Source organism: Myotis daubentonii, chromosome 4, assembly GCF_963259705.1.
Source record: "Myotis daubentonii chromosome 4, mMyoDau2.1, whole genome shotgun sequence".
Taxonomy (NCBI): Eukaryota; Metazoa; Chordata; class Mammalia; order Chiroptera; family Vespertilionidae; genus Myotis; species Myotis daubentonii.
The window spans coordinates 57,308,312-57,332,147 of NC_081843.1; the positions used below are offsets into that span (position 1 = coordinate 57,308,312).

At 39.3% G+C, this 23,836-nt stretch overlaps 1 protein-coding gene across 13 annotated transcripts in view; it reads right to left on the reverse strand.

Moving 5' to 3' along the window:
* The window catches only part of PAM (peptidylglycine alpha-amidating monooxygenase), a 277,571-nt gene that overhangs the window by 222,513 nt on the left and 31,222 nt on the right, over positions 1–23,836 (reverse strand). For all 13 annotated transcript variants that reach the window (XM_059694004.1, XM_059694017.1, XM_059694016.1 and 10 more), the window contains exon 2: positions 10,157–10,250. The gene's annotated coding sequence lies outside the window, so the exon portion shown is untranslated. The remainder of the gene's footprint in view (positions 1–10,156; positions 10,251–23,836) is intronic.

Here is a 23,836-nt window from a genome sequence, read left to right on the forward strand (position 1 = left end):
CAGTGTCGCACTAAAAATATTAAACTGAGAATAGTGTCGCTATTTTATAAGGCTCACATCTGTACCTCGGAGTTTTGAATGTTTGAGCTGGTGAAACATTCCGTTCTAATCTGATTTTCCTTCATTACCTCTCTTGAGGCATCTTGATATCCTTGGGGGAGATTGCATCCACCCAATTAGGTCAAAATTTCATGGTCTCAGTTGGCAATCCCCAGTGTCACCTATAGTTGTCAGTAAAAATATATGACTTGTGAATTTAATATTGACGGACTCGGCCATACATTTTGCAATCTTTCTGTGGTGGGTAGAATAATGATCCCCAAAGATGTCTGTGTCCTAATCCCCAAAGCCTGTGAATATGTTACTTCACATAACAGAAATAACTTTGCAGATGTGATTAAAATTAAAGGCTTTAACATGGGAAGATTATTCTGGGTTATCCAGATGGGCCCCGTCTAATCACCCCAGTCCTTTAATGTGGGGAACCTTTCCCAGCTGTGCAGAATCAGAGAGATGGCTGTATAAGGATTTGGTCTGCACTTCCTAGCTGTGAAGATTAAGGAGGGTGGCCATGAGCCAAGGAATGCAGGTGGCCCATAAAAGCTGGAAAAGACAAGAAAATGAATTGTCCCCTGGAGCCTCCAGAAAGAAATGTAGGCCTGCTGACACCTTGATTCTGTAGTCCATTGAGACCTGTGTCCGACTTCTAACCAACAGAGCTCTAAGATAATAAATTTGTATTCCTTACACAACCAAGCTTGCAAGTCATCTGTTATAGCCACAAAAGAAAACTAATACACGTTTCCAGCTATTACACTGTTTTAATCACTTCTTTTGTGGGAGAAGTTGCCTAGGAAAAAGTACTCAATTCCAACTAGTGAGCGTACTGCCATGCAAACGAAAAACCCTCCTGTGAGTGTGGGCTTCCAGGTCCTAGCCCTGGCTCTGCCATTAAATGGACATAGCAACTGGTCAAAGTGCCCAGTACACATGGCTCAGTGGGTGAGCATGGGCCCATGAACCAGGAGATCATGGTTCGATTCCTGGTCAGGGCACATGCATGGGTTGTAGGCTCAATCCCCAGTTAAGGGTGTGCAGGAGGCAGCCAATCAATGTTTCTCATCGATGCTTCTATCTCTCTAACCCTCTCCTTTCCTCTCTCTAAAATCAATAAAATATATTTTAAAAAATGAAACTGGGCAAAGCACATAACCAATTCCTCACAGCTTAAGTTTCTCTCCTATCATTGGACAAAATGTATGTTTCCAGGTCCATGTTCCCATACAGCTTCCTCTAATTCTTTTGGGTGCTGGTTTGTTTTAACTTATCATCTGCAGAGAGTCAAAGTGATCCTTTTTTCTGCCATATTTATATTTCCTCGTCTCATGCTTTACCAAGTCTACAGACCTGGCATATTATATTTCAGCAGGAATAAGTTTAAATATCTGTAAAAGTTAAAACATTCTTATTATGACATAAAAATAAAATGAAAATTCTGCTAAACAAGTTTTTAAAACCACCCTGCCTAAAACTGCTTGGAAACATTTCCTGACTAAAGCATGAAGAAAACCATAATCTCTACAGACCACTCTATATAAAATGCTACTTGTATCGTTCAAGTTGGCAGGAGAATACTTGCATGGATATCTTAAGGGTTCAAAGCTGCATAAGTATTTTTTTATTGTAGAGTTAGCTACTTAGATTAAATCATATCACCCAAAACATTACTACAACAAAGAGCAAAGCCCTGATATAATATACCCTGAAATGTACCAGTCTTCTTTTCAACATAAACATTCTGAAAGTGTTTCAAAAAAGGGTTTTAAAAATATGGAAACAGTTTATACAGATTCAATTTCTTTACTATTTGAGCTGCCATGACCTAAATTAGGTAGTATCATAAGTTATCTCTACTTTTTAGGAATTTGTTTTAATAGCAATTAACTGGCAAATTTTCAAACACAAAAACAGGATTAAGTCTGAATTTAGCAAAGAAGTTAAAAGTCAAAGCATTTTAGCATGCTTTCAGATAGAAAGGAATTCACTAAATATGAATTTATTATTTATAAGATAAGAGAGATATCCTCACATACAAGCAACTACATTTAAAATTTTAACCTATTTTTGCACTCTCACAGCTGTATTTCTCAGTGATTCTTTATAGCAAGGGGACTGAAGAGAATAACCAGTCCACTAATACAATCCCACACAAAAAGCAAAGCAAAGTTAGACAGCAGGGGATATTCCAGAAGACTCCAAAAATAAAATGCCATTTTTAATCAATGTCCCTCTAGAAATGGACAGACTCTAAACCGTTTACCAACATCTCAAAAAAGCCATCTGTCTCTCTCCAACACAGAATAAAGGTGAAGCTACATAAAGATACAGGAGAGCTCCTCACCCCATCCACTCCATTCTCATTCTTTTTTTCTTGCAAGGCTATCCGGTGATTAATTAGAAACTGCCTTTACCTACCTCCTCCATTTAAACACAGTATTACATTCTGTGAAGGATATACTGAAATAGTCCCCTGGGGATCAAGAAGAAGGAATAATGCATGACTAACATATGAACAGAACTCCCAGAATGGAGAGATTCAGAAGCTGGTAGGAAGAAACCCGTCTCTGTGTCTCATTCATTGTCTCTTTCTGAGGCATACTGAGTGAAACAACTGAAACAGAAGACTAACTTTTCAAGGAAAATATTTGTCCATGGCTCTTCTATTTGAATGTTGTAGGTGATTCTACAGCATTCTTCCCATAAAGCTGAACACAGCTAGCCAGTTTATCCTTAAGAAGCCTCACTATGTTGTATGGAAAACTTTCATGAAGCACTAATTTCATTTATCACAAGATAGGGGCATTATTTTCATTATCAAGTCGTGAGATATTTTGACAAACATTAAAATTATAAAATAAGTATGCAACCATGGTTATCAATATACTTTCTACTTCATATGTCACCCCATAACTAAATCTTTGTTCTACAGCGAAAGTTTTAATTTCTCTAACATAAAGATTCACATCCTCACTTGGCCCTTCTTTCTAATAATATCTGCCACTATTATCTTAGACCTCTGAAATGCTTAAGCTGGATATTGCTTAAGCTGGATAAAACATATAAAGTATCAACAAAAATATGTAATTCACACACTTGGAATATAGCCCCATTTGTGCTGTGACACCTGTCAACATACTTTAAGAAATTTACATAATTCAAATACTTAAAAATTAAAAGCTCAATCGTGTTTGCTATTGCTGCCAACCAGGGAGAGTAGCAGGCATTACATTGTGCATTCACAGTTATTTTTATGTCTGTCCCACATGTGCAAGCACACACGCACGCACGCACACACACACACACACACACAAGGTATAAACTGTGTCTATTCTAGAAAATTGGCTTGAAATGCTCCAAAACATTATGATTTCAGGCAGTAGTATATCTTGGAAAGCATGAAACCATTCATACACCTAAAACAGAATAATAGAGGCATTTAGTAATTCTCTGATATGCAAAAGAAGGCACTTACCCTCCATTTCTAGGGACGTCTGAAATCGCACTGGAAACCCAGCAACAGAGAGAGGGGCTTTATTGCAGGGTGAATCATCCCCCCGTAGATGCTCTGAACAACCCCTGTATGCATACTGACATCATCAGGAGAGACTTGGAGGCAGAGGATACTATGGTAACCAAGCAATGTGCTGGGAGACAGAGCCTTTAATTGCTTTAACAACTTCCTGGGGCTGGAGCTACCAGGCTTGGATTTGCTAAGTATGAAACGAAGGTTGTCACAGAGCACTGAGTGTGACACAGAGCAAGGGACTCAATAAATTCTGAATCTATTCATGACGATGTGACTTTTTAATGACAAATGTCATTACATGAATCCATTAGCAATATTCCTCTCACAGCTGAAACTCTGATGAAGTCACAGGTCAATAAATAATGCTCACAGGTAGCCATAGTGTAAGTATTCATAGATGGTTTTCTCATTTAACAAACATTAATATTATTGTATTAAAACATCCTTTTTCTTGAAGGTGAATACTTGATTCCCCCTGAAAAGAAAGCTCACATCTGTGCCTTCGGAGGTCAGTGTGCTGATAACAATGAAAACTGATTCTATTTACTTCTCCAGGAGGCAGCAACTGCCTGGTCCATTTATCTCCAAGCTCCAGTAAAGCCCTGCCAATACATCACTTACCCAGAAAACACCTCCAGCAAAATGCCTAATTATGACACCTAGATAAAATCAGAGGAAATCTGCCATCTTCCTGCTACGCAGTCTTCTTGATTAAGTCTCTTCCATCACAGCAGAATTACTTCTACTACTAATAACCCCCAAGCTACACACAATTGAAATCTTCCCTTTGAACTATTTGTCCTGCCCCGCTTCTGTCACCTACATTCATGGGAATACAACCCCTTCTTAAAAAATACCAGGTTTAAAGTAATTGCTTAAAATAACAATGCTTCAACATCAAACTGAGTCTCTAATGATATATCATGCTTATCTGATCAGATGCAATGCTTTCATAAGTATATAATTTATTGCCGGGAGTATGCAAACTATTGTTTTCTTCTCCATGAATATTGGATTGACATGTTTTCAAACACTACCATGGTCTAACTTTTCTACTGCAAATACTATAATTGTAAAGATAAGCAAGTAACTTGGCAGATCTTCTTTAAGACAGTCATAACAATAAAATATGAAGGCTGTCATTCGGTGCTGTATCCTTAGATCTAAGTTATTTCAAAGAAACTATTATTATTTCTACTTCCATTTAGATGAAGCTAAGCCCACCTTTAATGTTTCGCTTGTGAGGAAAAAAAAGCATACAAGTGAATTGCAATGATACTGCTTACAAAACTAGTTAAATGGAATAAAACAGCCCCACTGTACAATCTGGGAAACTACACAGAATTTAAACATATCTGAAAATTTGGAGGGAGAATTCTGAAAGAATAGTAAAGTCTGCACTCACAAAACCCACAATACTTTGGTTTCCCTTAACTTAGGTAAACTGAAAAAGCTTTACAACAAAAACAGAACTATTCCTCTCTACTCACTTGATTTTCCTGAGACCCTGAGTTTGAGAAGCAAAACATGCAAATTTTATCATATATAAGTGAAAATGATACATATGCAAAATTTGCCATGATACAAGTGAAAATAATCTATACACACACACATATACATCATATATATGACTCAAATTTTAAAATAAATATATTTGTTTATTGAAATATGTATTGAAAAAAATGTCTAGAAGATACACACCCAATTGCTAGGGGTAGTTACTTCGGGCAGTTTCAATAAAAAATTGAGAAAGTCCTCCAATTTTTATGTTGTATATTTTTAAACTTTTAAGTTTTTCTTAACCATGGATATGAATTACTATTTAATTTGGAAAGTGGAAATTCATTTCAATATGTTCTGAACTTGTAATCCTGATTTACCTGCTCTCTGAGAAGAATAAGGACTAGATCCTAACATCCTAGCCAGACTATTTCAAGGTGTCTCAGACAACTTACTAGGGAGATGATCCACCTGTCAAACAGAATTAAGATGGGAAAAGCAAACGAAGGTTATCTATATAACATAGACCAAAAAGAGACAGGTGTATCGACTCTTTCAGAGATGGATGGTCATAAAGAAATAGTCCAATAGTAAAGCTGGTTTGTTAGCTTTTCTTTTAAAGGCACTGATTTAAGAAGAACCTGCCCCAAAATAAGACCAAACCAAGAGGTCTCTGACCACTACCAAGGCTGAAGGGAATAGGAAAGATCCCCAGCAAGAGTAGAAATCAAGTGTCAGTGAGACAATCGGCCCCAGGTGGCCAGACTTGCTTTAGAAAAAACAAGGGCCTCATTTCCCCAATATCCATTTCCTAGTTCTAGGCTTCCTTTCGTTTTTATTCTCCTCTTCATCTACAAAACAGCTCACCGTGTCATGTTCTCGTCAGTGTTCTTTTTCCTCTTGACACTCCAACTAAATTTTCTGATCAGTGCAACCTCACCACCTTCTCAGAGATCATAAACTCTTTCTTAGGTGGGTCACTTCTTACAAAAGTCACCACCTCCTTTCCTTGGATTCCTGAGGACAGCACAGGGAGGCGTTGTGAAGTGCATATCCACATTAGGCCACTCACAGCACTGCGCTGGGAGCAGGCACAACACCTACCCAGTAACAGCACTAGCTCCACCAAGCCCTGACCTATTTCCCCTGGATAACTGTCTACCCCCTTGTATGTGTCCTAAACTTCAGAAAATCTACCTATTTCCCAGTGGATCCCAAGGCTTCAATGACATCTCAATAACATTATAATATCTCAAACTGAAAGAAAACAAAAGCTAGAAGGTGGAAATATTCTTTCACAGGGAAAGAAAGACCTAGCACATTTCCCAAAGAAATACCCCTTGACTCTCAAGGTATAAATCTCGTCAACTCCCATGCAGCTACCTTAATCCTTAAAATGAAACTTGGGGTTCACCAAGGTCCTGAGCTTAACTTGTTTCTTAAACTAAAGTGAAATCATGTTGGCAAGTGCCAATTTAGAAGCAAATGGGGTTAAAGTAAAACCTCTGAGGGGTTATTTGGCCAGGATTTCTAAAGTCTTGACCAGTCAGTGGCCAGCCTGCTTTCTCTCCCAAATCACCTTTCTGATGATAAGGCAAAACAGCCTTCATCCTAAACTAGTTTGCCTCATAAATTATGTTGAACTTCTAGTCCAGATGAACAACATTCTTGGCTCCTCTGGTCTTGATACAACACGTTTCCTAACTCCAGTGAAGCATATAAGTACTGGAAAAAACCAGTGGTATATGGGATTTTATGATTAGCATTTGAGTTTAAATTTGTTAATTAAAACAAATGCATATTAATTTGATGAAAAGGTATCACAGAACTTCCAATGGCAAAAAGTTCTAACTTTCCATCACCCTTAAATCCAGTCTGTGGCCAAATTTCACTGATCTGTCACCTCTTTGTTCTAGTCCCAGGCTGTCCCCTCCAGCTTAGATCTGCTCCAGTCATCTCATGACTCTCTGGTCTCCTGGCTGCAGTGCCTCGCTCCTTTAATCATTCTATGTATCACTTTGTCCTTGATTAGCTTCATAACCATTGCCCTACCAGTTTACCATGAAACTCCAAAATCCCCAAAGGCTTCCCCTGTGGTCACTGAGTCAAGTGCAAATTTCACATCTTTGTCACTCTGGGCGCCCTGAGCTACAGCCAATGAGACAACTTGATACACACGTATGTCTCTGTATTTTCCTTCCCCCGGGCCTTTGCTCTAACTCCTGTAATTCCCACACATGCCTACCTATTACTCCCATCACATCCTTCTGTCTCTCCTCCCCACCAATCTAAACCCTACCAACTCTTTAAGACCCATCTCTTCCATCAGGAACGGACTTTTCCTCGGAAATTCCAGTGTTCTCTACCTTACAAATTGCATTTAAAACATTCTATTGCCTGTTTATTATCATGCATCTTATCTTCCTACTCATTTTAACCTTCTGAGAAATAGAGACAAAGTCTATATTTCCTTCTTCTTCTCCATATAGCACCACACCTTACATTTGGCATTCACTCTGATAAATACTTATTGAATAAATGAACAAAAATGTTATGTCCTAATTATATTCATTTTACAAAGTATTTTAGATTATATTCTTTCGTTTGGTCTTTGAAAGAACTTAGGTTCCCTGATTCCCCAATACATTCCTCACCTAGACATCTAGTGCTAATAGCAACTAGAAAGGAGGTGCCCTCATATTCCCTTATAGTGAATCCATTGAAGAATTAAAGCCAAAATTGCCTTAATTCTCTCTCTCTTACCATTGACCCATGGCATACTCATTCGCCATAACATTTTCAAGTCAACGGACAAGGCCTGGGAGGAATACCTGTTGTTGCCCTTTTCTCTTCCCTGTATCTAGCTAATGATACCCTAGAGAGGCTGCCTCCTCAGCTCCTGCCCACTTTCTCAGAGTAACTAATACTCTGGGCAAATCCCTAACTTATCTAAGTGCCAGTTCCTAATTTTCAAAAAGAGAAGAACAATACCTAACACTGTAGTTATGAAGACAAAGATAATGAATGAAGTACTGGCACATCACAAGCTCTTAAAACAGTAATTAAAATTAATGATAATGAATGAGACCAGAGAATGGGATTACACCACCTTCCCTAAAGGCTTCATCTGTATTCTGGAAGAGTGTGGTAACTGGGTAATGAAGAAGCAGAAGTTGACCAAGTAAGGGCCTTTAAGAACTTGAATAATCAAGTGTGTGTGTGTGTGTGTGTGTGTGTGTGTGTGTGTGTGTGTGTGTGTGGCGGGGGGGCAGGGAGGAGGGAGTAGACTTCTGCTGTTTAAAATGAGGGTGTTGGTCTTTTCCAGTTTAACATTTCTATGTGATGTGAAGCACCTAGTAGCAATTTTCTAAATTTCTCCCACACAAATATTTGCCCTCTTCTGCAACCAAGCCCAGCAGAGTGACCAACATGTGAATACTTCACTCAGTTCAGACTGTAATAGTCTGAAATTATTCAAAGTTTTATCCTTAAATAATTTTAACTTTGCTTTCATTTAAGAATCCAGGACTAGAGTATCCATATACCACTTGGAACTCACCCACAAGTCAATTAACTTTGATGTTTTCCCAAAACTAAACATGGATTATAAAACCTTCAATGTTTTTAATCTAAATGTCAAAGGTATTATAGATGATAGCTTACTCTAATGCCAAAAACTTATTTCAACATTTCATGATTCTAATTTTGATTACAATTCCCAGAGGAAGCGCTGGATTAAGTTCTAATACACTTTTCTAAAGTAGATAAGTTCCCATTTTAGTCTCTCAATTAGTGGAACTTTAAAATACCTTTTCCCTAGGACACAAAGAAAGAACTTGGAGTGAAATGTAGAGCATTTGTGTGAACCTAAGCACAGATATTGTTTTCATGCGATGAAAGGAAGCATAAAAAGGGTTAAAGATGCTGCTGGCAGTCTGAGAGGACCAGCAGAGCTGAAAGGGCCTGACAGCAGGATGTGGGTTATAATGCTTCTGAATGGAATTCCTTTGTGCAAGGGCATTGCAAAGGGCATCCAGGCAGGACTGTGTGTGTTTGGATTTAAATTAATCAAGTCAGTTCCACAATGCTATGATTCCTTCTCTTTAACTGGTTAAGGCAGGTTTACTGGCAGTTCCCAAATGATGTCAATAGCTTCTAAAAGGTCAAATGCAATGAAGCACACCAAATGTCCTGGAGTAAAAAGTGCCAATAACTTCTCCCTCTATAACCTGCTGGGTGTGACTTATTATGCAGTTGATTATCCCATTTTAATCAACTGCCCTGGTTTTCTTCTTTTCATTTCCCTCCAAAAGTTAACACATATTTATACATTTTATGATACACATGACAAACTGTCTGTTTTATTCTGTGGCATGTCTGGCTAAAAACAACAAAAATGGTCCCACTGTAGTATTGGGGGTGGGGGATGGGATGGGGAAAGTAAGGAGGTAGAAGTATTCTAGTCAATAGGGACCACGTACCACCAAAGCATCACCTGTGTTATTAACACAAACTCACAAAAGAAAGCTGTAGCTATAATCAATGGTGATGTTAAGTAACAAATGCTCAGAAAACAGCATATATATAAAAAGGAAGAACCCAAGTCAGGTGGAAAATTTCATCTGGGTTCAAAATCATGAATTCTAGGCCTCTGGGAGCTTCTTTAAAACCCAGTGTTTGTTTTTCCCAAGCAGTGAGGGTTCAAATGCATTCCTGTAAAATATTAACCATGGGTGTCTTGGGCACCGAGTCAAAAGGAAAAAGGAAGGGAGACAAGTCAAGTGTACTAGAGTATGAAGTCATCAGGGCCAGCTCTTGTCTGACAATGCTAGAGAAACAATAATTGCCAGCCCAGGGACTTAACGGAAGTTCCAAGCACTCAACACAGCCCCCGCCCTCCTACCAATGTCCCTGACCTTCAACTGCATTGTTGCACAGGGTTTTAGAGCCCAGCATTGGGTCTACATCTCAACTCTGCCACTTCCAATGCCCATGATCTTGGGCAAGCTACTACACCTCTCTGGGCCTCACTTTGGTCACCTATAAAAATATGGAAATAAATAATCATACCTCTGAAGATTGGTAAGCCAGGCACAGTTTCAGGTCTTTGGAGTACAGCGTTGGACAAGCCACACAAGGCCACTGCTCTCAGGGAGCTTGAATTCTGGGTTGGGAGATAAAAAAGTAAACAACTAAATAAATAACATAATTTGACATATGTGGAAAAGGGTCTGAAGAAACATATCATAGGATGATGAGATAAGAAACTGACTGGATGGGAGGACAATACAGTTGTCAGAGAGAAACCTCAGGGGGGTGAGGGCATGAGAGGGGGGCTATGGGGAGGTAAGGACACATATGTAATACCTTAATCCAGGGGTCCTCAAACTACGGCCCGCGGGCCACATGCAAATACAAATTTGTATTTGTTCCCGTTTTGTTTTTTTACTTCGAAATAAAATATGTGCAGTGTGCATAGGAATTTGTTCATAGTTTTTTTAAAAAACTATAGTTCAGCGCTGCAACGGTCTGAGGGACAGTGAACTGGCCCCCTATTTAAAAAGTTTGAGGACCCCTGCCTTAATCAATAAAGAAAAATAAATAAAATAAGAAATGACATTTGAATAAGGAAAAGAAGCAATGTGCATAAAATAAAAGGACAGAGCCTTCCAGGCATAGGATCAGCAAGAACAAAAGTCAGAGACAGAAATAAACTTAGAATGCTCAAGAAATAAAAGAAGTCCAGTGCGGCTGAAGGATAGTGAACAGTGAGCAGTAAGTTTAGGGAAACAAATGATCAACTAATTTATGAATGGAGCCTCGGTTAGATGATGAAACTGGACATATAAATTTTGGGGTCAGCTACTTAACACAAATCTCTGTAACGTGCCCAGCACGGTGCCTGAACACTATGATTATTGATAACTAATCTCTGCATTCCCTCTTTAACAACTGGGTAGATATTTGCATTATGGAGACTGTTAGCAAAATAGAAAGAGAGAAGACAGGTAGAGTTGCATTACCTCAGGGAGAACAAATATGTTTCGCATTGACTGCCAACTCTCCAAAATAGTAGGAACTTCCTCATGTTCTGAGTTGAACAGGATTCTAAGGCCAAGTAAGAGCCTGTGTGATGATCTATCCAGTGGTCGGCAAATTGCAGCTTGGCAAACCGCAGCTCGCAAGCCACATGCGGCTCTTTGGCCCCTTGAATGTGGCTCTTCCACAAAATACCGACTTCTGCGCATAGGACACGAAGTTTCAATCGCATTGTGCGTGCGGGCCCCCACGTGGTATTTTGTGGAAGAGCCGCATGAGCCTCGCGAGCCACCGTTTGCCGGCCACGGATCTATTCCATTATATGCAAAATATATAAATGGTGATAGATTTCCAAGGCTCTGAAATTGGGAGGTTTTGATCACTATAATTTTTTTCCATATTTAGTAATTTTCTCATAGTAATAATATGATTAGATGCCTATTTTCTAATTAAGAAATATGAGGCTCAGAGAAAATAATTCATATGCCCAAAGTGACCAGCCTTCAAACAGTTAAAATCTGGTATCTCTAAATCTTGAGATCATGATCCTACCCAATGTGAAATGTACATGCACATTTGCTAAATTAGCCCCGTATTTGTATTCCCCTGGCTGTACTTTAAGAGTCTTTCCAGCTGAGCCTAGTCGGAGCCTAGTATCTGGTTCCAGTATGGAACGTCTTATACAATCATCAGTCTCATTCTGGCATGTTGTCTGGTTTCTAAATTCACATGTTACCTTCGGAAGAATGCACCCAGGCACAATTATTTTCTGTGTTGATGATAATGGAAAACATCCTAATTTTTAAAATGCCAAATCTATTGGATGTACAGACTAGGTAATCTTTTTTTAAGAAACATATTTTATCGATGCTTTACAGAGAGGGAGAGGGATAGAGAGTTAGAAACATCCAGCTGCCTCCTGCACACTCGCCACTGGGTACTTGCCTGCAACCCAGGTACATGCCCTTGACCAGAATCGAACCTGGGGCCCTCGAGTCCGCAGGCCAACTATCTATCCACTGAGCCAAACCAGTTAGGGCCAGACTAGGTAATTTTTAGGCAGGATGACTTCATTTTAGCAACTATCAGAATCGTTTTAGCAAGCACCAACATATTCTTCACCCTACCTTATTCTTCAACTGATAGATTCTCATAGAGCTGCATTTAAAAACACATACATACATACTTTGTTAAATTAAGTTACTGTCACTGCTGTTACTGCTACCCACAAAACAGCAGATTCATACACTTTGACTAAAGAATAGGAATTTAGTCCGAAGGAATAAGAATTCTAAGGATTATAGAGCAGTGAGAAGTAAAAACCCTTGTACAGGTTACAGACTAACCACAACATAGGCGTCAAGGGTAAACTGTATTTAACCCTGAATTGCCTTGTCCTTTCTCTCCACCCCATGCTGTTTTTCCCACCTATTTTCTGTAAGAGGGCTTCATAACAGGGTTGGGGGGGGGGATGAGAGAATGCCATATAATACATTGATTTGATTCCAGCAAACTAACCAGAATTTGAATTTTTATTAGCAAGAGCCATATGCAAAAGCAATAATACACTATACTTATCAGAGTGGTTAGTTTTATTCATGAACCCATGCTGGGTTAAGAAAAGAAAAATGACAAAAAAACTAACTTCAAAGCATTGCTGAAAGATGATTAACTCTTTAGCACAAATGAGAGTCATACACTCCTTTGATGTGTGAGAATTTTTAGTGCCTAAATTTAAAGAAAGGATATCTACAATACAAGTTTAACCATTTTAAAAAAAATCCAATGATACACTTCTTTTGCATCTAGAAAACCAGTAATTACCTAAGGGAATAAACAAAATTGAAATTCAGCCTCAGAAATTAAGCCTTAAATGCAAAGCGCACATACAATATTCCTCCCTCATATACAGTTCTGTGGCAAAATGCCAGCTCTAAAATATTCAGTACAGGAAATATAACTCTTTCCATTGTCATATTTTCAGAGTACTTTGGGCTTGATCAAGCTGCATACACATCTTCATCTCAAAAATTCAGCTACGCTTAAATTGAAGTGTTATTCAATACACAAACTATGTGACACATTATTGCAAAGACTACAGTTGTATAAACGCTTGTGCTACCACTCAACCTGAAATAAATGTTGACAATGATCTAAAATTGCTAATCTTGGAGCCCTGCGTAACCTCTATCATTTATAGAGTATATGTCATGGTCTATTTTCACACAAAAAAATGAGAATTACTATTGAACTAGAGGCCTGTTGCACAAAGAGATTCGTGCAATAGGCCTTCCTTTCCCCTGGCTGCTGGCATGGGTTTGCCTCCAGCACCCAGGGGCCCAGGCCTTCGCTCTGGCCAAGTTCTGGCCGGAGCTGGCCCCGGAAACGTCAGGCCTCGCTGCTCTGCCGGCCCGGGCCATCAGGCTTCGCTCCACCGCTTGGAGCCTATGTATGCAAATTAACCGCCATCTTTGTTGGCGGTTAATTTGCATACCACATTGATTAGCCCATGGGAGGCATAGTGAAGGTACGGTCAATTACCATGTTTGTCTATTATTATTATTATTATTATTATTATTATTATTATTGTTATTATTATTATTATTGAATATGTATAATCCTTAAAGGTTGTGTGAAAATAGGCCATGTAATATATGGTATAAATTTCAAGAGAAAATGGAAATTCTTAAGAAAAAAAAGTGTGTATAGATTAAAATATGTGATTTTTCAGAGCAATGGCCCAAAGACATGGGAGAGATGGAAGGTTAATATCATGCACCTAACATGGCTTTTAACATGAAAATATATCAGATCCATTATTTGCTAAAATACTTGTATTTACAGATCTGAATATATTTAAATATTATTAAGACCTAAATGCATAACATTATAATTTTCTTTTCTCCTACCAATCTGACACATCTCGATCAATAACTACTTGGAAAAATATGCAAGGCAATCTCAAAAAGAATTACTGTGCTTCATTATGCAAGATGAAAATGCAATTAAAAAAATATTCTGTCTGACATTCAGGTCTATATGCTGGTGCTGCAGGTCAAAAACTATTAGCCACCTGCTGAAAATACATACTAGAAAATAAAATGGCCCTCAAAATAATTTTGAATACAGTATTCTCAAAATGAGTGAGGTTGCCTTTTAAATGGTTAAAAACATGATACCTCAAAAAGGAGGTATACTTATCATGCCAGAAATTAATTTATAAATAAGATTTAATGATGGTCATATAAGTTAGAACATTCAAATTGGATAAAGAAAGCACCATGTCTACTATGAGAGAAATTAATATACAAAAGAACCAAGCAGCTCAACACTATATGTATATTGTTGCCTTCTTTTCCAATAAAAGTAATAAATTCAATATGATTCCTAGGATTCTTAGGACATTCTCTCTTACTATTCAGAAGTCTTCTGGGGACTGACCCAACAGTGCTTTTGTATCTTTACGATATTCTACAAATATATTTTCATAGAAAAAGCAAAACACCCAAAGAATCCACAATTCTGTCCTGTTTAACATTTTGACACTTGACAATGAAACATATGGTTCTCAATCATTACTATATTAATAGATTCTATTAGTAATTATTAGATAATTGGTCACTCAGCATTTTATACAGCCAGATACTAAGCTAAGTGCTTGATACATCTTAATGCATTTAAACCTCACAACAACTTTATGGTGTAGGCAATAGCCTATTGCCATTTTACAAGTGAGGAAATGAAGGCACAGAGAGGCTAAATAATTTTCTCATAGTTAAACAGATAGCAGGTAGCTTACATTTCAGTGAGGGAAGCATAGTTTACAGAATGTGAGGTCCCCTAATGTGATGGGCAAGCAAGGGAAAGAAAATGGAGGCAAAAGTACAAAGAGAGTCAAATGAAAGAATGAAATAGAGAAAAATGCTTTCTCTTTCACTATTGTCTCTAATCTTATCTGGCTGCCTGTGGTGTGCTTAATAAATGAAAAGAACTGCAACTAGGTTTGCGAGAACAAAGATGACTCCTACCTTAGACACTAGGAAGCTCCCAATCTCTTGCCTTACCTACAAGACTGATTCTGCTGTGTGGACCTACAAAGACCCAATCTCAATGCCCAGGCTCTGAGATGAAATCTGATGAATAAATCCACATGTTGGTACCGTGTCAGATTCATGGGCTGCGTAGGCACAGGTGGGTGGGTGTATGAGAGTCCTAGACTATTCACCCATAAACCATGGGTGAAGGGCACCCTGGAGACTCACCTCATGAAGAGGATGAGGTTCCCAGGTTGTTCGCTCCATAGATTTCAGCTCTCCTGGTGTTGCCCTCATTGACTTGATCCAACCTACACTTGTTTGTAAAAAAATCTTAAACTGGCTCCCCAATATAACTATCCAGTGTCCATTACAGGGGCCCTAATCTAAAATCTATCATCAGATCAGAGGGGTGGAGGGAGTGTTGATGCCACTGGGTTTTCTTTGATTATTTAATAAAAAGACATTTCGCCTTTAAACACAGTATTTCAGGCTTCTAAATCTTCAAGTATAAATTAAACAAAATAACTCCTGGTTAATAAAATATGAATGCAAACAAAATGCTCCTGTCAAAATGGAGATTCTAAAATAGTTCAGGAAAAATTTCACAAAACCCCCTCTGATAATAAGGTTGGTAAACATCCCCTTTTCCACACCCAAAACCAAGGAAATTGGATCCCTGCTTTAACTGGAGACTGTTGCTATTTGTTTTGTGGCTAAAGGCCAAATTATGCATATTTTTGTGACTTCGGTAAAGAATTAAGGTCAATCACCAGATATTCTCCCACACCAACAACACAGCAGCAACATGAATACAGATGTTCCTTATCTTTTTCACCGTGATTTTTAAAAATTGGTTTTTCCTCTCAGAGCAGCTAAGATTCCTTTGTCAAAAGGGTACCCATTAAGAAAATCACTTAGCTAATAAGCAAGGAAATTAGCTAGCAAGTCTGATACAAAACAGACAGTAACAACACTAACAGCAATCTGTACACACAAATTAAGGCAATAAAGAACTGCTCTGATAAGGACTTTGAAACTGTTCCTGGAACTCAAAATCTCAGCATCTCTACTTTTAGGGGTTAGACTACAATTTTAAATTTTTCTTCTTGTCTCACTTGGTTCCCACAAAAATCTCAATAATAATTTTTGAGTTTTATCTAAGGATGTGCAGAGAAAGATAGCGGCAGAAAGAGAAATAAGAACAAGTATCTGGCCAGAGTAACTCATCTCCCTTTCCAACCAATTTTCTTTCTTCTTTCATTTGTCACTGTTTGGAGGAACTGTCTAACACTTGTTCAATTTTGAGAAAAGCCTCATAACCTAAGTGAACAACACAATGGAAAGAGGACTTTTGAATCTCATGAAAGGTGATGCCAGAGAGGAGTGAGAGGGGAAGAGGCAAGAGGAGGGGGGAGAGGGATAAACATGGATTTGCTGTTCCACTTATTTATACATTCATTGGTTGATTCTTGTATGTGCCCTGACCAGAGATCAAACTTGCATCCTTGGCTTTACTGGGATGACACTCCAACCAACTGAGCTACCCAGCCAGGGCAGATGTCTGATTTTGAAGCACCTCGTTAGAGTGCTTCAAGCAAAAATTTCATATGCAAATTTTCATAGTTACATATTATATGCTCAATAGGTACATATTTTTATAGATGGTAACCTTTAATTTATTCACATAATTTTTTATAGAAAATAACATAATCAAATTGTAAATTTCATCCTATCTAATAAAAGAGAAACATGGTAATTGGCATACAACCGCTACCCTTCCCATTGGCTAATCAGCGAGATATGCAAATTAACTGTCAGCCAAGATGGCGGCCGGTAGCCAGGAAGCTCGAAACTAACATGAAGCTTGCTTGCTTCAGTGACGGAGGACTCCAACGTTCCCCGCCTGCTGCTGCAGGCCTCTGAGCCTGCAGTTTCAAACATTGTAACAAATATAGACGCTAAACAAAACCCCAGAAACCAGCTTTCAGCCAGCTGGGATCTCAGAGCTGGAGTTGATACAGAGTTTCGATTATAGAACCGAAACAAACCAGATACCTACTTTCAGCAGCTGAGGCCTAAGAGCTGGAGCCTCAGAGCTAAAGCTGGCCCAGAATTAAAAAAAAAAAAAGAAAAAAAGGAGCAGTTGGGAGCTTCAGTCCCAGCCTGAAAACAGCCCTCAGCCCCTCACCCAGACTGGCCAGGCACCCCAGTGGAGACCCCCACCCTGAAGAGTGTGTGACCAGCTGCAAACAGCCATCATCCCCTCATCCAGGCTGGCCAGGCACCACAGTGGGGACCCCCACCCTGATCCAGGACACCCTTCAGGGCAAACCAGCCAGCCCCACCCATGCACCAGGCCTCTGTTCTATATAGTAAAAGAGTAATATGCCTCCCAGCACTGGGATCAGTGGAGCTGAGAGGCCTCCCGGCACCGGGATCAGTGTGACAGGGGGCAGCGCCAAAACCCCCTGATCGCCCTGCAGCTCTGTGTGTGACAGGGGGCAGGGCCACAACCTCCCTATCTGCCCTGCTCTGTGCCTGATAGGGGGGAGCTCCCCAAACCCCTGATCGCCCTGCGGCTCTGTGTGTGACAGGGTGCAGCGCCCCAACCCCCTCACCCCATGGGCCCTGCTCTGTGTGTGACGGGGTAGAGCCATAACCTCCCCATCGGCCCTGCCCTGAGTGTGAGAGTGGCGGCGCCCCAACCCCCTGATCGGCCCTGCTCTGTGGGTGATAGAGGGCGGCGCCCCAACCCCCTGATCCGCCCTGCTCTGTGTGTGACGGGGCGGTGCGCCAACTCCCCTATCGGCCCTACTCTGTGAGTGACAGGGGGGAGCTCCTCAATCCCCTGATGGGCCCTGCTCTGTGCGTGACAGGGGGGAGCTCCCCAACCCCCTGATCAACCCTGCTCTGTGCGTGACAGGGGGCAGCGCCCCAACCCCCTGATTGGCCCTGCTCTGTGCGTGACAGGGTGTGGCACCACAACCTCCCCATTGACCCTGCCTTGAGTGTGACAGGGGGCGGTGCCCTAACCCCCCAATCGGCCCTACTCTGTGAGTGACTGAGGGTGGCATCGCAACCTCCCAATCCACCCTGCTCTGTGCATGACAGGGGGCGGCGCCCCAACTCCCCAATCGGCCCTGCTCTGAGCCCAACCAGGGGCTGCACCTAGGTAGGGATTGGGCCTGCCCTCTGCCACCCGGGAGCAGGCCTCAGCCAGCAGGTCGTTATCTCCTGAGGGGTCCCAGACTGCGAGAGGGCACAGGCCGGGCTGAGGGACCCCCCCCCCCGGGCCCCCCGAGTGCACAAATTTTTGTGCACCAGGCCTCTAGTATTTAATAAAAGTCTTCAGTTTTCTACAAAAACTTATTTTCTTAGAAGACTATATTTAAAAATCATACAGATTAGGAAGAATCTGCTAATTTTATAAAAGTAGGTACATGGATATGTTTAATGAATTTTTTAAGAAATTAAAAAATGTCCATTTTTTTAAACCAGAAATTCTTAGGTAAACATAAAACAATATATTCAATACGTTTCACATATTGCTGACTTAAAACTTTTAAATTCTAAATGTAAGAGTAATCTGCTTTAACTTTAATCACTTCACAAAACTGATAAATTCTCTATATAAATCTAGGATTAAAGTGTTGCTATAATTACTATTAATGCATTTAATGTTCTCAAATTTTTTTTAAAATCTTTTACTAACTCAGTTTTTTAAACGAGAAAGGATATTACTATATCACTGCTGAGCTTTAAAATAAAGCCAGTACTTTCCATACATAATACACTTAAAATACTGAACTTAACCAAAGCTGTTCTAATGAAAGATTTTCCAATAGTTTCAAAAATTTAAAATTTTCCATTCTCCTGGTCCCCTCAACTGCCCTCCCCTGCAGGCCTGATCACCCATAACTGCCCTCCCCTGCAGGCCTGATCGCCCACAACTGCCCTCAGCTGCAGGCCATCTTGTGTCCACATGGGGTGGCCATCTTGTGTGTTGGAGTGATGGTCAATTTGCAATATTACCTCTTTATTAGATATTAACAATGAAAATTCATGGCATGCTTTATAATAACTAAGATGCATTAATTCCCATAATCTAGTATATTGTACACTATACTTTTTTAAATCCTCACCCAAGGATATGTTTATTGATTTGGAGAGAAGGGGGGGGGGGGGGGAGAGAGATGAGAGAAACGTGGATCAGCTAGCTGCCTCTTATACTCATCCTGACTGGGGTCCAAACCAGCAACCCTGGTATGTGCCCTGATTGGGAATCATACTGCAACCTTTTTGATGTATAGGGCGACACTCCAACCGAGTCACCCTGTTAGGGCGTACACTAAGTTTTTATTGTTTGTATTTTAAAGGTTTCTTTTCTACCTGTTCTGTGAGCTTTAAGTAGGCTTAACGAGTTACAGTTAAGGTTATTATTCTGCACATGAAGCTATGACTGTAATTTCCTGAATAAACAAATATCAATCAACAAATATTTAATGAGCATCTTCCATGCTCCAAGAATTATGTCAAGCACTGAAAAATATTTTTAAATATGGGCAAATCATTCCCAAGATCATATACAAGGAAATGAAATTGTATTTTCACAAAATTTAGGCTACTGATGACTACTGAATATTTATGAATATGAGTAATTGGCTAATCCTTATATTTATTTTGTTCTCTAACTGGAAGCATTTTGTTACTTTATAATACCATTTTAGTACATTTTGCTTTTTATTGTAGTAAAATATACAAATGGTTACCTTTTTAGCCATTTTTAGGTGTATAGTTCAGTTGCATTAAGTACCTTCGCATTAGTATGCAACCAACACCACCATCCATCTCCAGAACTTTTCATCTTCCCAAACTGAAATTACCCATTAAACAATCATTCCCCATTCTCTACCCTATCCTATTTTCTATATCTATGAATTTGACTACTTTTAGGTACCTCATGTAAGTGAAATCATGCAATATTTGTCCTTGGTGACTGGCTTATTTCACTTAGAATAATGTCTTCACAATTCATCCATGTTGTAGCATATGTCAGAATTTCATTCCTTTTTAATACCGAGTGATATTCCATTATATGTGTATACCACACTTTGTTTATCCATTCATCCATCAATGGACATGTGGTTATTTCCATCTTCTGGCTATTATAAAAAATACTACCATCAACACTGGTGTACAAATATTTCTTCAAATCTCTGTTTTCAAATCTTTTGAGAATACACAGCGTGAAATTGATGGATAAGTTTTTCTTTTAAAAATTCCAACTTTAATTTTCATTTCTCTAATAGCTAGTCAAGTTGAGCATCTTTACATGGGTCTGTTGGCTGTTTGTATGTCTTCTTGGGAGAAGTGTCTGTTCAGGTCCTCTGTCCACTATGGAAAACAGTTATGAAGATTCCTCGAAAAATTAAGCATGGAGTTACCATATGACCCAGCAACCCCTCTTGTGGGTATCTACCAAAAAAATTGAAAACATTTATTCACAAAGATATGTGCCCCACTATGTTCACTGTAGCATTATTCATGGTAGCCAAGACCTGGAAACAACCAAAATGTATTTCAATCGGTGATTGAATAAAAAAGTTATGTTACATACATACAATTGGATATTAGTCATAAGAAAAGATGAAATACAACCTGGATGGACCTTGAGAATATCATGCTAAGTGAAATAAATCAGACTGAGAAAGTTAAGAACTGTATGATTTCACTCATCTGTGGGATATAAAACTGAAAGTAACAAATGAGCAAATAAGAAAAAGAAACAAAAACTCATAGACATAGACAACAGTATGGTAGTTACCAGAGGGTGGGGATAGAGGGAGTAAAAGATAGAGGGGGTCATATATACGGGATGGAGAATTATATGACTTTGAATGGTGGTAACACAATACAATATACAGATTACATATCACAGGAATGTGCTCTTAAAACCATATAATCTTATCAAATATCACCCAATACACTTAATTAAAAATTCCAACTTTCAACAAATATGTCTTTTGATTTTTTAAAAACCAATATCAAATTCAGTCTCTAGACTGAATTTTTAATAGCAAAACAGTTATTTTATTCCTTTTTACTGGATGCTTTAAAAACCAAGTTAAAATAAACGTACTTTTCATACCTGTGACTTAAAGGTTTGTCTCCTAATAATGCCAGTGTTAGCCAACTTTTCTCTAGCAAAGTGCATCACTCTTCAGTAATGTCATCTATACTAATAAAAGGGTAATATGCTAATTAGACTGGATAGACCGGATATCATTCCGGATGTCCTTCCTGACAAAGCTGGGGCCCAGGTGGCACCGCCCAGGGTCCCAGGTGCCTGTGGCCAGACCAGGCGAAGCCGGCCTGGGTCCCAGGTGCCTGCGGTTGGCCAGAGGGAGGGACGCCTGGGGCCTGGTTGCCTCTGGCTGGCCAGAGGAGGGAAGCCTGGGTCCCAGGTGCAGGAGCCGAGGCAAAGGCAGTTGTGGGTGATCAGGCAGGCAGGCGAACAGTTAGGGGCGATCAAGCAGGCAGGTGAGTGGTTATGTGTGATCTGGCAGGCAGGCGAGCGGTTAGGAGCCAGTGGTCCTGGCTTGCAAGAGGGATGTGCGACTGCTGATTTAGGACTGCGGGATTGGGCCTAAACTGGCAGTTGGACATCTCCCGAGGGGTCCTAGATTGTGAGAGGGTGCAGGCCAGGCTGAGGGACACCCCTCATGCAGGAATTTCATGCACCAGGCCTCTAGTCTATAAATAATCTTTGTTTTCCAACACCTTCTAGCCACTGCCCTTGAGTGTCAATCACTAGGACACTTAACCACCAAACCATTCTGTTCTTATAGCTGATTTGTTCCCCTTCAACTAGTAACACATTCTTGTCTCCCACTTCTAGATAACACATACATATTTTAATAAATGATACCACATTGCTCACAATTTTGCTGTTATCCCTAATAGTTACTTAATGGGAAGTGAGTTTAAGAATTTCAGGCAAATGGGATAAGAATAAAACAGTATGCTTCAAATAAAATCATAACCCTCCCTCAACACAATATTTAATTTCATACTATCATAAAAATCAGATGTAAGACAATTGACCCATAATACAGATATTACTATTACTGTAATTACCGTTACTCAGTGGTGTTACAAACGGATTCCACTATATTTTTAAATATTAATGTGAGGATTCTACTCATATTAACATATGAGTAGTTTTTTAAATTATATAGATTTAAGTAAGGTATTTCATTGCTGTTGTTAGTGGAAATATAATCTAGAGAGACAAAAATCACCATTTTGAATTCCTAACTGAATTACTGACCACTTGAGAAATCTAGTTTCTATAAAAAAGAAACAGTTATTATGCCTTGCATACAATCCATAACTTTAAGATACCAGTGGCATGATGAAGTTATTAAAGTCTTTCTGACAAAGTAAAGACCATAATAATTCACTGCCACCTTCATCAAAGCTAGTGAGTTATGGAGTATATGCAGAATAATTACCCTTCAAGTAGAGCATATGGGCAGTTTCTTATTATAAATTTTTATCTTGAATACATAAATTGTCACCCTTTGTTAACAAACAATTTAAAGCAGGCTGAATTGTGTGATTAAATTATAAAAGAAAATTACTTCAAAACTGTTCATTTCTCAGCCAAGACATCAAATCCAGAATTTCTGTTACTGGGTCCCAGGGATTGGTACACAAGTCAATTCGAGTTGTGGAAGTACAAGTTAACAAATAGAACTCCTCAAGTATTTTTTACAATGAGGAAGAGCAAAAGATGTTTCACAGATATATGATTTTATTTCTTAAATCTAAAGCTAATTAATCTATTTTGCCAAATCTGTCAAAAATGACAGCACCCTTAAATATCTGTAATATATGTACCATTTAATAAATCCCAACTCATGCACTCACTATCCATGCTAAATCATGACTAGAGAACTACAATTCCTTAGATGGGGAGCTATAAATAAATACTGGAAATACCCAATATTGCTTGAGAATATCCAACATTCATTTTTACCTCTGTAAAGCACTGTCTATTTCTATTCATTCACTAAGGAATACACCTCTAAAAGAGCTACTGGCCCTGCAAGTATCATGAAACATAGATTTCCTTGCTGAGTGTTGCACAATAGCTCCCTTCCAGGAGTAAAGCTGATTGGGGTCTTGTCCAGGCTGAGTTTAAGCGCTTAGAATATACAGTGGCATGCTTTCAATACCTTTTTCTGGGCCCAGGAAGTTTGTCCCAACCATGGGTCATTCTCAGAACACAAGAACTCCAAGTAGGACAGGATAGTATTAGCTATATTTAGAAACTCCCTGGACATATGCCCACCTTACAAGAGCTCTGTGGGTCTGACAGATCCTAGACATACAAATACCCAGAACTAAATCTATTCCCTAACTGCCAGCTCCCCACCACCACTGAAATAGGATGAAAAATGTGGATTGTAAAACTATTTTGAAGAGGATAAGCAGAATGTTAAAGATGAAGCATTGCTCCCTGGCCTTTACACCAGCCTAATGATTTCTAAACTAAGGGAAGATCTGAAGTGAAGTTCAGATCATAATAATTGAGGAGTGGTGATGAACAGCCTTAATTTACAAATCTCAGATGGAAGAATAAGATCATTTGCTGCTTTCAGAGGTGCTA